This window comes from Athene noctua, chromosome 10 (assembly GCF_965140245.1).
Source record: "Athene noctua chromosome 10, bAthNoc1.hap1.1, whole genome shotgun sequence".
NCBI lineage: Eukaryota > Metazoa > Chordata > Aves > Strigiformes > Strigidae > Athene > Athene noctua.
Genome location: NC_134046.1, coordinates 15,479,020 through 15,491,618, shown reverse-complemented (window position 1 = coordinate 15,491,618; position 12,599 = coordinate 15,479,020). Strand labels below are relative to the sequence as shown.

The 12,599-nt window shown below is 35.1% G+C and overlaps 1 protein-coding gene across 5 annotated transcripts in view; it reads right to left on the bottom strand.

Moving 5' to 3' along the window:
- ERC2 (ELKS/RAB6-interacting/CAST family member 2) overlaps nucleotides 1-12,599 on the bottom strand; it is a 585,639-nt gene that overhangs the window by 52,561 nt on the left and 520,479 nt on the right. For all 5 annotated transcript variants that reach the window (XM_074914417.1, XM_074914419.1, XM_074914418.1 and 2 more), the window contains one exon: nucleotides 9,074-9,264. The gene's annotated coding sequence lies outside the window, so the exon portion shown is untranslated. The remainder of the gene's footprint in view (nucleotides 1-9,073; nucleotides 9,265-12,599) is intronic.

Here is a 12,599-nt window from a genome sequence, read left to right as displayed (position 1 = left end):
TGCTGGAAGACGAGCTCTAGGTGCTCAAGAAAACAGTTGGATGACAAATTTGAGGAGACACCATAGTTCAGGATCTCTGATATGTCAAGAATGTAGAAATTATAAAAGTGTTGCCACATAAAAGGGAAAATACAAACTGATATTTCTGTTTGTCCTATAATGCCTTGAACAGGAGGATCCTAGACTTTAGAACTATGTCTTAGAAATCTTGCGGGTACTAAATAACAAGAAAATTAATTAAACCAGATATAAACAGTTTTATATGCTAACTTTCAGATATGCCTTTAACTGCCTATACAAGCCACTGCTCTAAGAGAAATTGCACAGAATCCATTTTGTAAAACACCATTTCCAGAAGCAAAGCTTGCTCTCATTGAAACACATTTAAATATTTGTGTTTAGATGATGAATTCATTTGCTTGTTCTAAACATTCATTGCTTTTGATTCTGCATCTACAAGAAAAATAAATTTGCCCAGAGGTTTATCACTATACCATTTCATTAACACACAGAAAACCAAAACTGTTGGAAATGTGCAACAGTACCTTATGCAACAAAAGCCTATTTATGAATTATGACTCTATATACAATATGCCTTGGGGATTGTTCCTGTTCTAATCAAATACGTTTGCAAATTTGTTGGCTAGGACTGATAATCAAAGCGGGGAGAAAAACTCCAATGCGTGAATGGTGCTTCTATAGGAGCTGTGGTAACATACACAAATATTTGCATTTTCAAAGTATCTACCTGCAATAGTTAGGTAAAAGAATGAGACTATCAGGTAAAATATATTTTCATATGTACTTTGCATGTTTTATTCACTCAGTAGCCAGCTTCCAAAGGTTCCACAAAAAAATTAAATCACATAGCTTAAATATTTGTCTGCAAATAACACTGGTTAAATAGCTGCAACATCTGGTTTCCTTTTCTGTTTGCTATTTGAGCGCTTTTTCTGAGTATAATTAATCCTTATAAAATGGGAATAAAGCAAGTTACTGTCTTCTGGAAACTAATGAAGTATATTACAACTACAGACAAAGGGACTGTACTTCATTCTGCACAGCAGAGTTAAGATGCCCACAAAGAGGAAAAGAGCTTATGTTCATAAGAAAATGGTATTTGGAGCTCCAAGGTCTAGATTCACTTAACAAATTTAGTAAAAGGAAGTAGTTAGAGTAACCACATAGTTGAAGTGGAAAATTTCAGGAGGACAGTTTGAAGAGATGGGAAATAAAAGGACAGGGAGACATGACAGGACACTTTCCTCCTGTCTTAATTTTCCATGTTGAGGGCTTTGTGCCAATACTGACTGAATTTTTGGGCTGGCACAGATAATCAAAGTGGGGAAAAAAAACCCAATGTGTGAACAGTGCTTCTATGGGAGCTGTGGTAACATACACAAGTATTTGCATTTTCATTACAGTATTAATCTAAGACCAAAGAAAGGTTTTGTTCTCCCTGTATTTGTCAAGGTGCACAGGAGAACAAAGCCACACTCCTAAGAAATCATCTTTGAATTTAGAATTCATTACTGTAACACTTCAACCAGCAGAATTTGAAAGGGTGGTTCCAGACCAAGCTGCCTAAAAAACTCTACACCAAAAAACTCTTTATTACGCCTAATTACAGAGGGCAAAACTAACATATACCAATCTTTCTTTTATAAATCAATAAAGTTTTATGGCACCGATTGCCATGAACACAGGTTTAGCATGAAAAAGACAACAAGAGCCGCTGAATTTGGTGGAAAATACTGTTCTACCCTCCTGTTCTGACAAGAATGGAGATTAAACAATCTTATGTTCTCTCACATCTTCTTTTTCTATTTGACAGAAAAACAAATGAAAAATGACGTGCAATACTAAACTTAGCTAAAGCAGTCTTTACCACTGGTCCAGTTCAGGTACTTGGTCTACACATACAAATCAATTAAGATAAAGGGTCGACTTTTGTCTCCCCTTTAAAATTAATACTGCAACCCCATCAAATTCAACAAAGGAGATGGATACTGATCAGTTAATCATGCCTCTGTAATGCATAATAAAATATTATCTACTTTCCATTATTGTTTTGAGGTTTGGTCTGATTTTGCCTTGGAAACACGAAGTGCTATATTTGTAACTGTCTTTGATTATAGAAGACATCTTTTATAATCAAAGCTTATTTTATGTTTCAATGATATATTACCCACAAAAGGATCCAGACTTTACAAAAGGGGCTGAGCCAATCCATTAGCTACCTACGCAAGCTACAGTTTGAATCACAGACTCCAAAACATAACAAAGAGCTTGTCTTCAAGAAAGCCTCAGCAGGACTGTGCCTCAGGATGTAACCTCCAGTATCCCTCAGCATTTCAGACTGTACAATATATATGGAAGAAGAGTGAGAAATATACATAGGAAAGTCACACAGCCTTAACACTGTAAAGCACAAATGCCCACCATTCACTGTATTCAGTTTAATAAAACCTTACTTTTACAACTCTTAATTGTATTTTAAGAATAGGATATAGACCTGCACATAACCACACATGTATTGAACTTTACTTGCATGGATCAAATTTAAACCATGAATTTGCATTACCAGTTTGGACTGGCAATAAAGACAAAATTAATTAAGTACTCTAGGTAGGCCACATTACGCCGCTTCCAAAAATCAGTTTGCTAAAGGAAATCTTCCTGGAGAAAATGTCAGTTTTGTACTTTTCAATATGTTTCCTATTTCTGCTTTTTTCTACATCAATTTGTTATGGAACTATCTTTCAGATTATCCTTGCTTTTATTTTGTTTGGTGTTTGTTTTTAAGTAGAGTCATAAATGTATTTCCATTTCATGCTATTCCCAGTTAGGAATAAAATGACAGTACTTCCAAGAAAGAAAATTACCAGGAATCTGTTCTGCATTTGAAGGCAGGACTGAGGCACTTTGAATGGAGAAGAATTAAATTAGCCCCAGATATAGGGGCTGAATACTAGCCATGTGTTTTTGAAGTGAGTATCTGCAAACCCTTTCCTATAGATCCTTTACAGTGTGAACTTTATACATATAAATATAACAATATAGGTATATTCTGGTAAAAAGCTTGCTGCCCTACAGCAAGCACAAGTCTATCAAATTTTTAGGCAAAACACTTATTTTTTCTCTTCCAAAGGGACCACTGGTCTCTGAAGAAAATATTTTTACCTTCCCCCACAGCCACCAGTTTAGAATGAAAGCATATTCCATGTTTAAGATTCTATATTTACTTAGTTTAAATATTTATGGGTGAGATGTATATACAGCATTGAATAAAACAGAAACCAGATTCATTCCTTAATGAGTGAGAAAGAATAGACTTCATATGGGGCAAAAAGTAGCGTTAGAAATTGTCACTGTGTCTTTAAAGTCAGCAACCACAAGAAATGTTAAGTCTTCTCAACTACTGTACAGAATAACAAAACCAAAATAAAGTGTTATTAGCCTTTCTTCTATATTATCAGATTTTTATGACAAAGGTTAGAATGTTCAAAAACGTGTTTAAATTTATTCAGCTGTTCTCATAGTTTCATGTTTCACTGGGCTGCTACACTGCATTATGTTCCCATATGACTGGATTAAAGCTATCTAACAGGCTGGTTAAGCTATTAGTCCAGCATCTGAATACTTGTTCAGAACCTTCTTCATCGAGTATTGACAAGCTGAAAAAGTCATACAGGATTTTTTTTTGTTTTAAACAGGACATTAATGGTATTTGTCAGATCAACAATTCTAAAGACTACTCTTCCTCCAAAGACACTGATAAACTAAAAATGGTGTTAAACCCAGTAGTAGGGGGATTGAACAGCCCAAGGGAGAGGTAACGGGATACAGAGACTTTAACCTTTAGGTCATCAATTTAAATTCAGCTCAAGTTGATCATGACCAACATTCCCACATGATGAATGTTTGTTAGCCTGTGTAAAGAAATAGACACAATAAATATTGGCGGACACATTACCAAGGTAACCGATCCCTTTTGGTAATCTTAGAAGAATACCTACACACTGACAGGGCACAAAACAATCCTCATTCCTGTAGTTTCATGGAATCCATCATTGACTGTGTACTCCAAAACAATGTCCCAATCACAATGAAATTACTTACGACAGGTTTTGGAATATTATTTTTCTCAGTAGATGCACATTTCAACTAGAAGCATCTTCAACAGTGTTCACCACTGAGTTCACCTTGTCATAATAAAGTATAAGGTGCAAAAACAGAGATAGAAAACTACATTGAAAAATACCATTAAACTAATTGCTGTTATATCCCAGGTACTACTTCTAGACAGATTTGGTTGAACTGTTACAAGTATGGATATAGGAAAAACTAAACCTGAGAGGAGATGACAGGAATAACCAGAGGCATGAAAAGATAGCTTTATATGGAGTCTGAGATTGAGATTTGCTTTAGAGTCCAGATTAATAAATGTTGCCTGGTATGAATATATAAAATAATGATTATTGCAGGCATTACTTCAGAGCCTGGGGGTTATGAATAAAGCTAGGCACAAAGGTTCTTTCCTAGCCTATGAGAATTCTGGAGATTTCAGAAAGGTCTTTTTAGTATTAGGACAAATCCTTTCACAATTTCCACAAAAGCAGAGATACCCAACCTACTACAGACAATAGTCCAGTGGTAATGACAGTTGCCTTGGATGCATTAGATATTCAACTGGGTTTAAGTCTCTATTCATCTGGATTCAGAAAAGGAAATTGAACCAAAGTCGCATGTCTTAAAGGATAATGCCCTAACTATTAGGCTCTGGGCATTGTAATGCAGATTTCTCAAGATTTCTTGTTGAGCAGTTCCATTTTCAATAAATTAGTTATTTGCTATTTGAAATTAAAGCTTCTTAAAGGAAGTTTCTTTAAATTACTCTTGATATGAAAGAGGTTTCAGGTTTGATAAAGCAACAATTTCTATCAAAAACTGTTAACTTGAAAAATCCCCTACCAGCTTCAGTATTTAAGAGCAAATGCAAATAAGATTCAGACATTTGTAAAAAGTCCATTTTTCCATTGTGGCAACACTAAAGAAGAGACAGTGAGACCAGACCATGCAATCTTTTTCTGTTCAAGATACGAAGTGATTTAAGGCTGGGGAATCATTGCTACTAATCACTCATCAACGAACCTCTCAAAATAAAATATGCAATAAAATGAGAAACATTTTCATTTAAAATTGATCAAGGGAAAACACAACAGCATTCATATTACTTTTTTTTTTGTTGTTAACTGACAATGAAGTTGACAACTTTTAAAACTGGGAGGATAAGGCCTTGTGATTCCTTTTAACTCTTCCTATCTGTAATCTTGAAAATATGCTGTTCCTAAATGAAATACTAATTTTCACATGATTTGAACCACAAGTTTGTTTTTAATTTCCATAGGTTGTCTTACATTTAACTATACCTCCATCAAGATGCTTATTGATCACAATTTTTAATTATTATGACTACCTTATGCAGAGCTTCCCAAATTACACCAAATGAGCTAGAATCATGTAATATAGTTTATCCATAGTTATACAAACTTTATTCGTTCTTCAGAATCTCACCTCCAAATTTTACCAATCTATCAACACATAGCTTTTAAAAAATTTCCCTTCTGTAGAAATGTTTGTTTCCTCTTCTATCCTACTCAATTTTCCGATTACAGTTTTCCTTTAGGCCTCTCTATCTTTCTCTGTCATTATGTAGGTTATGACAGCGTTTTTTTAGCTATTTATCCCGAATTCATAACACCGGTATCTAAGCACCCCATTTAACATACTAACAAACACCTACTTCTCCAGAGCAATCAGAGCAACACTGTGTGTGCTAAGCAGTTAAGCAGTTCCCTGCATTGGTAGGTCCCAAAATCATTAATAAGATGTTGGCTTACAATCTTTATCAATTTAAATTCTGCTGACCGTGAAAGGAGAGACAGCATTAAATCGTGCAAATGGTAGCCCTTCTAAAGACAGATAATGAGACAGTGAAAGTCTTGTGTGTGGAAACTTAAATGCTGCCAAATGAACTGCACATAAATCTACTCAGACAATAACTAGGTTATGGATTGCATCCTTCCTACTTTTGCTGAGTGCTATCTCACTGTATAAAAAGCTCCACTGCAATGAAAATAGACACTAGTGAGGCAGAAAAAGACTTGTCTTTAAAACTAACAGCCTGTCATGAATATAAGTTTCTATTCCCACCTCCACCACCCCCAATTTACCATATTACAAAGCAGCAGTAGTTCACATTTGGATACCAAACTAGGTGACACATCTACTGCCAGAAAAGTAATGTGAATGTGTAAAGTGAATTATTCCTCCAGTGTTTTAAATAGGTAGAAACAAAAATAAAAGAACTGCCAAGAAAATCCACAGTTCTAATTTTATCCTGTCTGTAGCTCTTCAGAATAAAAATAATTCACACATGTTATTTTCAAAATTAGCACTTCTATCAAAAAGAAAATGAGACTCATCCTAGTTGATCTTAGATACTGACTTACCAGAAGAATTCCACTGAGGCGGATAAATGCATTTGCATGAATAAGGACCTGCACTGCAAGACTTAATAAAAACATACGTATCGAAAGCCTAGGAATTAAGTCAGAAATTTTGAAAAACATTTGTTTTATAACTGCAATGCAATTAAATTAGTTGAATATTCCTGAGTTCAGATCTAATACACACTGCTCTACAGAACTTCCTGAAAAGCATTAACACATTTAAAGCAATTTCACTTTTTAGAGCTTCAAAACGCACTGTGTTTGTTTATGGTTCATAACTGTCAATGCATGTTTGAACCACAAACTCTTCCTACAATCTTGTTTAATTATAGCACATTATTTTAAAGTTAACTTATGTTTGAAAAACAGGTTCATTAAATCCGTCAGTTCTACATTCAAAAGAGCTGTTAAATTAAAATAAACTAATTACAGGCCTAAAATATGTGAATTCAAAATGGAACATGAGGAGAATTTAGGCACCTCCAGCTAAAACGGTGATTCTCAAGGCCCCTACCTCATCTTGGAGATGTCTATTCTCTGAAGAGAATACAGTTTTTGATGGTAGGATAGGTCATCTGCATAGCCAGAGTTTACTCACTCGGCCAGGACTGAACATCTCACTGTACAGCTTATGTCTAAGCCTGACTGGGATCTAGAAATGAAGCCCACCCCTGCATAGATGATCTGAAGAGTTTGATCCAACAGGTTTTCTCAAAGCCAGCCTAAGCCAGCCTAATAAACACCAACCAGGTGGGTTTCCTACAAAATTCTTCAGGTACTATTTCTTTCTCAAATGGTACATGAATAGCAGTCATTCCTAGCCTAGCAGTAGAACTACGCATCCCAGAAGGCAAAATCCCTAGGTTCAATTTCTTCTTCAGTGTAGGACTCAAAGCAATGACTTTGAAAAAATCAATAGGCTACAGGCTGTGCTAAATGATGGGACAAGGATAGGGATATATTAAAGCACTCCTGTGCTTAAGATGTATCATTGTACAGAAAATAATTCAAGATTCATTGGGCCAGAGAAAGAACACAAGAGGGAGCAAGAGTCTGTAGCCTATTGATTTGGGCACTCAGCTGGGAAAAGGAGTCCTGGGTTCCTGGCCTTTGCTCCACAGAAGGTTCATGCAACTTATCTAACAGCTTTTCCATAAAATAAGTTCTAGGTTGATTCTGGCTATATTTTCCTTCTTGATCCAAGTCTATAAATAACATTTTGTGCAATGACATTTATCGATGTGAATTTTGCAAACATCAACATGTCTTTTGTATGATTTTAATGCTAAATTTTAAATAGAGAACATCAATAAAAGAGAAATGTGCCAAAACCCCAAAGCTTTATAAACATATAAAATACAAGAACTTACTTGAAAGCAGGTTAAAAAGAATATTAAAATACAAATACATCTATTTACCTTTGTCAATAATGTTGCTTTGAATTACTAAGTTGGAATTTATTTTTATCATCTGTCTCAGGGTGTGGTAAGATTTTTAAGAAGTTATAACAATAGTAACAGACTTCTAATATCTTAATTCTGCTCAGTTTCAGTTTCTGATTCTTGCTTAATAGTATTTTCATTTGCTGGTTCTCATTCCCTAGCACAACAGTGCAATGTCATGCAGGCGACTGTTTAAATCCAAGCAAGTTTACCCTGAAATTCCCACTCCAACAATTTCATGGACATATTTCTGTTTTTGCTAAACATTCTTTTTATAATAGCTTCATTTTGGCCCTAAGCCTACATAACAGGGTCCCTTTAAATAATATTCCATGCCTTGAAACATATTACAAAAACTGTTATATCAAGGCAAGTTATGCAACAGCTCTCTATGGTTTTAGCATATTTACTCTGTCACGCCATATGTGAGACTGCAGTCTCCACAACAAAACCTTTACACACTGAAGTCATTATCTCTGTGAAGTCTGCAACTGGCATTTAAAACTTATTGATGGCCTGGGTATTGGTGGCTCAGTAGGCAGCACTCTTGCCGGAGGCCCAGAAGGTCAGAGGTTCACATTCTGCTCAAAAAACAAGTTGGACATATTCCAGGATTGTGTGTGGGCTGTGCTAGACTCCTAAAGGGGCAGTCCTTAGGACAGTAAGTGAAACCTTATCTGTTTTGTGGATATCAAAGTCCTCTTGGAAATGGAAGAGTAAGAAGCAAGTTTAACTTGCCTGAAGCAAGTGAATGAAAATGAGTGTACCTGCTAGGGACTTGGATTTAGTTGTCTGTGCTATAGAGTACACTGAATAGTTTTAAACAAGCCACTTTGTCTTTGTGGTCAGCATACATTCAAAAGACAGGTACAGACTGTCAGGCATGCTCAGTAGCATCTAACTTCCTTAAGAGTAGCATGACTTTGGATTCAATTCACACCATGGAACTATGAAAAAATGCATGTGTAGTTTCAGTAACTGAGGAGTCTGAAAAAAAAAATGCTTTAATGCTGTTGAAACTTCAGAGCATACTATATAATCACTGAAAAAATCCTGAGTCAAATATTCAAGTCAATACTAGCAACATATATAGAAAAATATAAATGGAGATTCAACCTGCTCTGGTGTTAAAGTTTGATACTTGAATATCCCAGATGTCTCCCTCCTCCTCTTCTTCTTTATAGACAGGTAAAGATGGATCTCTTGAAGGAACTGGGGATCACACTCTAGGCAAAGGTTGGACAGGTGATCAATGTACAGCATGAGATTTTGCCGTGGCTATGTGCCTCCAACAGTGACTGGATCATCTGGTTTAGAAAAACAATTCAAATTGTAAGATTTTCTAAAGAACTTATTTAGGGAAAAATTAGAAAAAGGGACAACAAATCATTTTTATAACATTGAATGTATCACAGAACTTCTTCCCATAATTATATAGTTAATTTCAAAAAGTCATTTATTTCTACATTTAGTTCATTACCTTTTCAATTCCTCAGAAGTCAGACTTTAGAGGATTATATCCCATTTCTATTGGCAGAAAACATTGAATAGTTATTGATAAGATATGAAGTTATTCTTATATTTAATTTCTTTTTTTGGTGTCTAACACAACCACACAAACTGCCAAGGCCAGGTCTGGCCCATTACTTAAACAAGCTTTGGAGCAAGCCACTATTTATTAGCCAAATGGGATTCTAGCCGGTATTGCACTTCAGGGAGGTATTCACAGAGGTTAATGTTTGTTAATGAAGATTCATCTCCCCACATTCCCTTAATTGTCAATAGACTGAAAGAACATTTTCAAAAGGACCATTCAGAGAACCTAAAGTGAGACTTTTTCTTCTAGCATTTAGAAACACCATCTTTTATCTACTTATCTTGTACATAGTGCTTTTTGCCTTTTTTTTTTTTTTTTTTTACCATCACGGAAAGACAAATAATGCCTTCCTTCCCAGAAATACCCATTAGTATAATGGACCTTTAGGCTTCAGCTTGGTGAAATCAACCAAGTATTTAAGCAGCAGTGTTTACACACAGTAAAAGAGATAATGAATTACAAGCATCATGACATCTTTAGCCTATCACACAACTAATGTGTAAGCAATGAGCTTCTTACACAAAACAAGTTAATGATGGCATTATTTCTAATTTAGAAACAGAGGAACTCATAACAGAATCCCAGTGCAAATTTGCAAAGAATTACGAGTTCATTTTGTCGCCAAAATACGAAAAGCAGCTATTTCAAGGAACGAAGGATGTCCTCTTAACCTGTGACAACAAACTTGTTTGGTTTTTTCCCTTTTCAGTAAGAAAGCAATTAGGTTTTTTCCCAATAAAAATATCCTTGTTCATATATAAACACTCCTGGTAATCATGTAATTACCTTACCCAATCAGATTAAATTGCTGTCGGTTGAGTTCCCACTGTTGATTAACTTTTGTGTACTCTAACCCTAAATGAAGTCTTTGGTAAAGTCACTTAGTCATTTACAAAGGTGTCTCTATGATTCCAAAAAGTGTAACAGCAATATATTATTTGCTATGATCATCAAATATCCAAGGTCAAGGATAGATCACAGTGGACCTCTTTTTTAAAACCCAAAGAAACACAGAATTAAACTATGTTGCTTATTTTTGTGTTTCTTGCCATGACTTCTAAACGTAATAGTAACCTTTGACCCCCCACATTAAACACCATAATTATGTAATTAAAACTAATTATGCAATTTAACATACATATTTTTGTCCTACAACAGGCAGGTCAATTACCTCACTCATTGACCTTGGAAGCTTTCACAGTTTAAACAAAACAATGAAGCTTTCAATTAATTTTAAAGTACAAACAGAGAAGGAGTAGCAGAACCACAAGTCTTCAAGCTGATGTTACATAGATGGATCACTTACAAATCTCTTCATTTCGTATTACATAAAATAAATCCCCCAATAAAAATTTCTGAACGTCTGTCTCATATGTTTCTATCATTAGAAATGTTAACACATTTGTGAACAAATCATATTACTTGTCAAATGCAAGCAAGAAAGGAGGCCATATAATACTTTTTTATTTGTCCCACTTCTTCAGTATGGTTTCCTCTGCTTCCTCTATACTTCTCCACTTCCTGTTTCACCTTTACTTTCTGAAGTGTTTTTCTTTCCCCTTTTTGCTTCGTTATCTTCTCAGTTCCATTCCTAGCTGTAAAACTTGATAGGAATTTATATATTATCAAACTGCTGTAGCCATTTTCTTTTCCAGTTTCCACTTGCATCCCTAAGCCCATTCACAAGATGGTGTTTCTCATCAGGTCCTGGCACCAGTGGCTCCAGCCAATGATAATCCAGCACTTTGAGGGAACTCTGGACTGCAGAAAGCTACAGCTAAAACAAACACAGTATAGGTCTAAAAAACATTCTAAATTTTCCAGTGTGGGAAGTTTTGTACAAGTGAGAGACACTTTATGAAATCCTTGAAATACGTTTCACCTGGATAATGTCTTTATTATCTTTATACACTTCAGTAAACTGCACTGAAAGTTTTTTAAATTGTACAACAGAGACTTATGCAATATTACAATGTGTGCAAGGAACCTCTTTCTTTTCACAGAATAAAATTTGTATCATAATTTAACCAACTTTTTATTTTTCAATAAACTAAATCCCCTTCATTAAAGAAAAATTCTTAAAGCAAGCACAAGCCTAGGAGCATTACATTAAAAGGACTCACATTCTGCCATCCTATTTTTTCAATTGCTATCTTAGCCACAAATAGTTCCACTGAAGTTAATAGGCTTAGTTGTGAAGTGAAGACAATGTATATATAGGTATACCAATCTAGCTTTAAGTTGTTTTCTTTAAACCTGATGTGGGGATCAGAAAATAGCTACTGACAAAATACATACACAAATCTTTGCTGAGTTCTTGAAAGTAAGCAAAAAATATCTCCAACACACTTTGTGTTTTGGTGTCATTTCTAACACCATTTTTGGAGTCCTTTCAGTTCTCTGCTTTAATTAGACCTGACTTGCACATGGAGTTTGAAAGATATCAGTAAACCTTTGACATAATGGAAACAAGTAGCACTGAACTCTGAATGAGGAGTTTCAACAGGAAAGAAATAATTTAAGACGGTTGCAAGCCTTATTGCAACATTAAACATCAAATTGGATCTGATTTATATAACGTATACCAATATATTGAGATAGTGCCCCAAACTTCTGGACCACAGTTTGAAGGAAAATAATATAGTGCATGTGTAGAAACACTATCCAATGGAGCGGAAGAGATTATTCCTTATACTCTCATTTAACAAAAAGGTTCCTTTTGTTTTGAACAGAATATTAAAATTCTAATTCAGTTCATAGAGCATCCCAAACAGAGCAGCAAAAGAATGTGTGAAGGAGTCCAAATATGGTGCTATTGAAATAGAGTGGATTAGAGGAACTGGGACAGAATCCTACAAGTGGCTAAATAGCAGCAGGAGATCAGCTTCACAAACAGCAGGATGCTGTTCTTTCCAGACGTGAGTGACATAATACAGGCAAAACAATCAAGATTTTAGCTGATAAGTGTATGTACTAGGAAAAGGCATTGCTGTAGAACTTTTATATTCAACAAACATTCAGGTAAATTCCGTAGACCTAATTTAC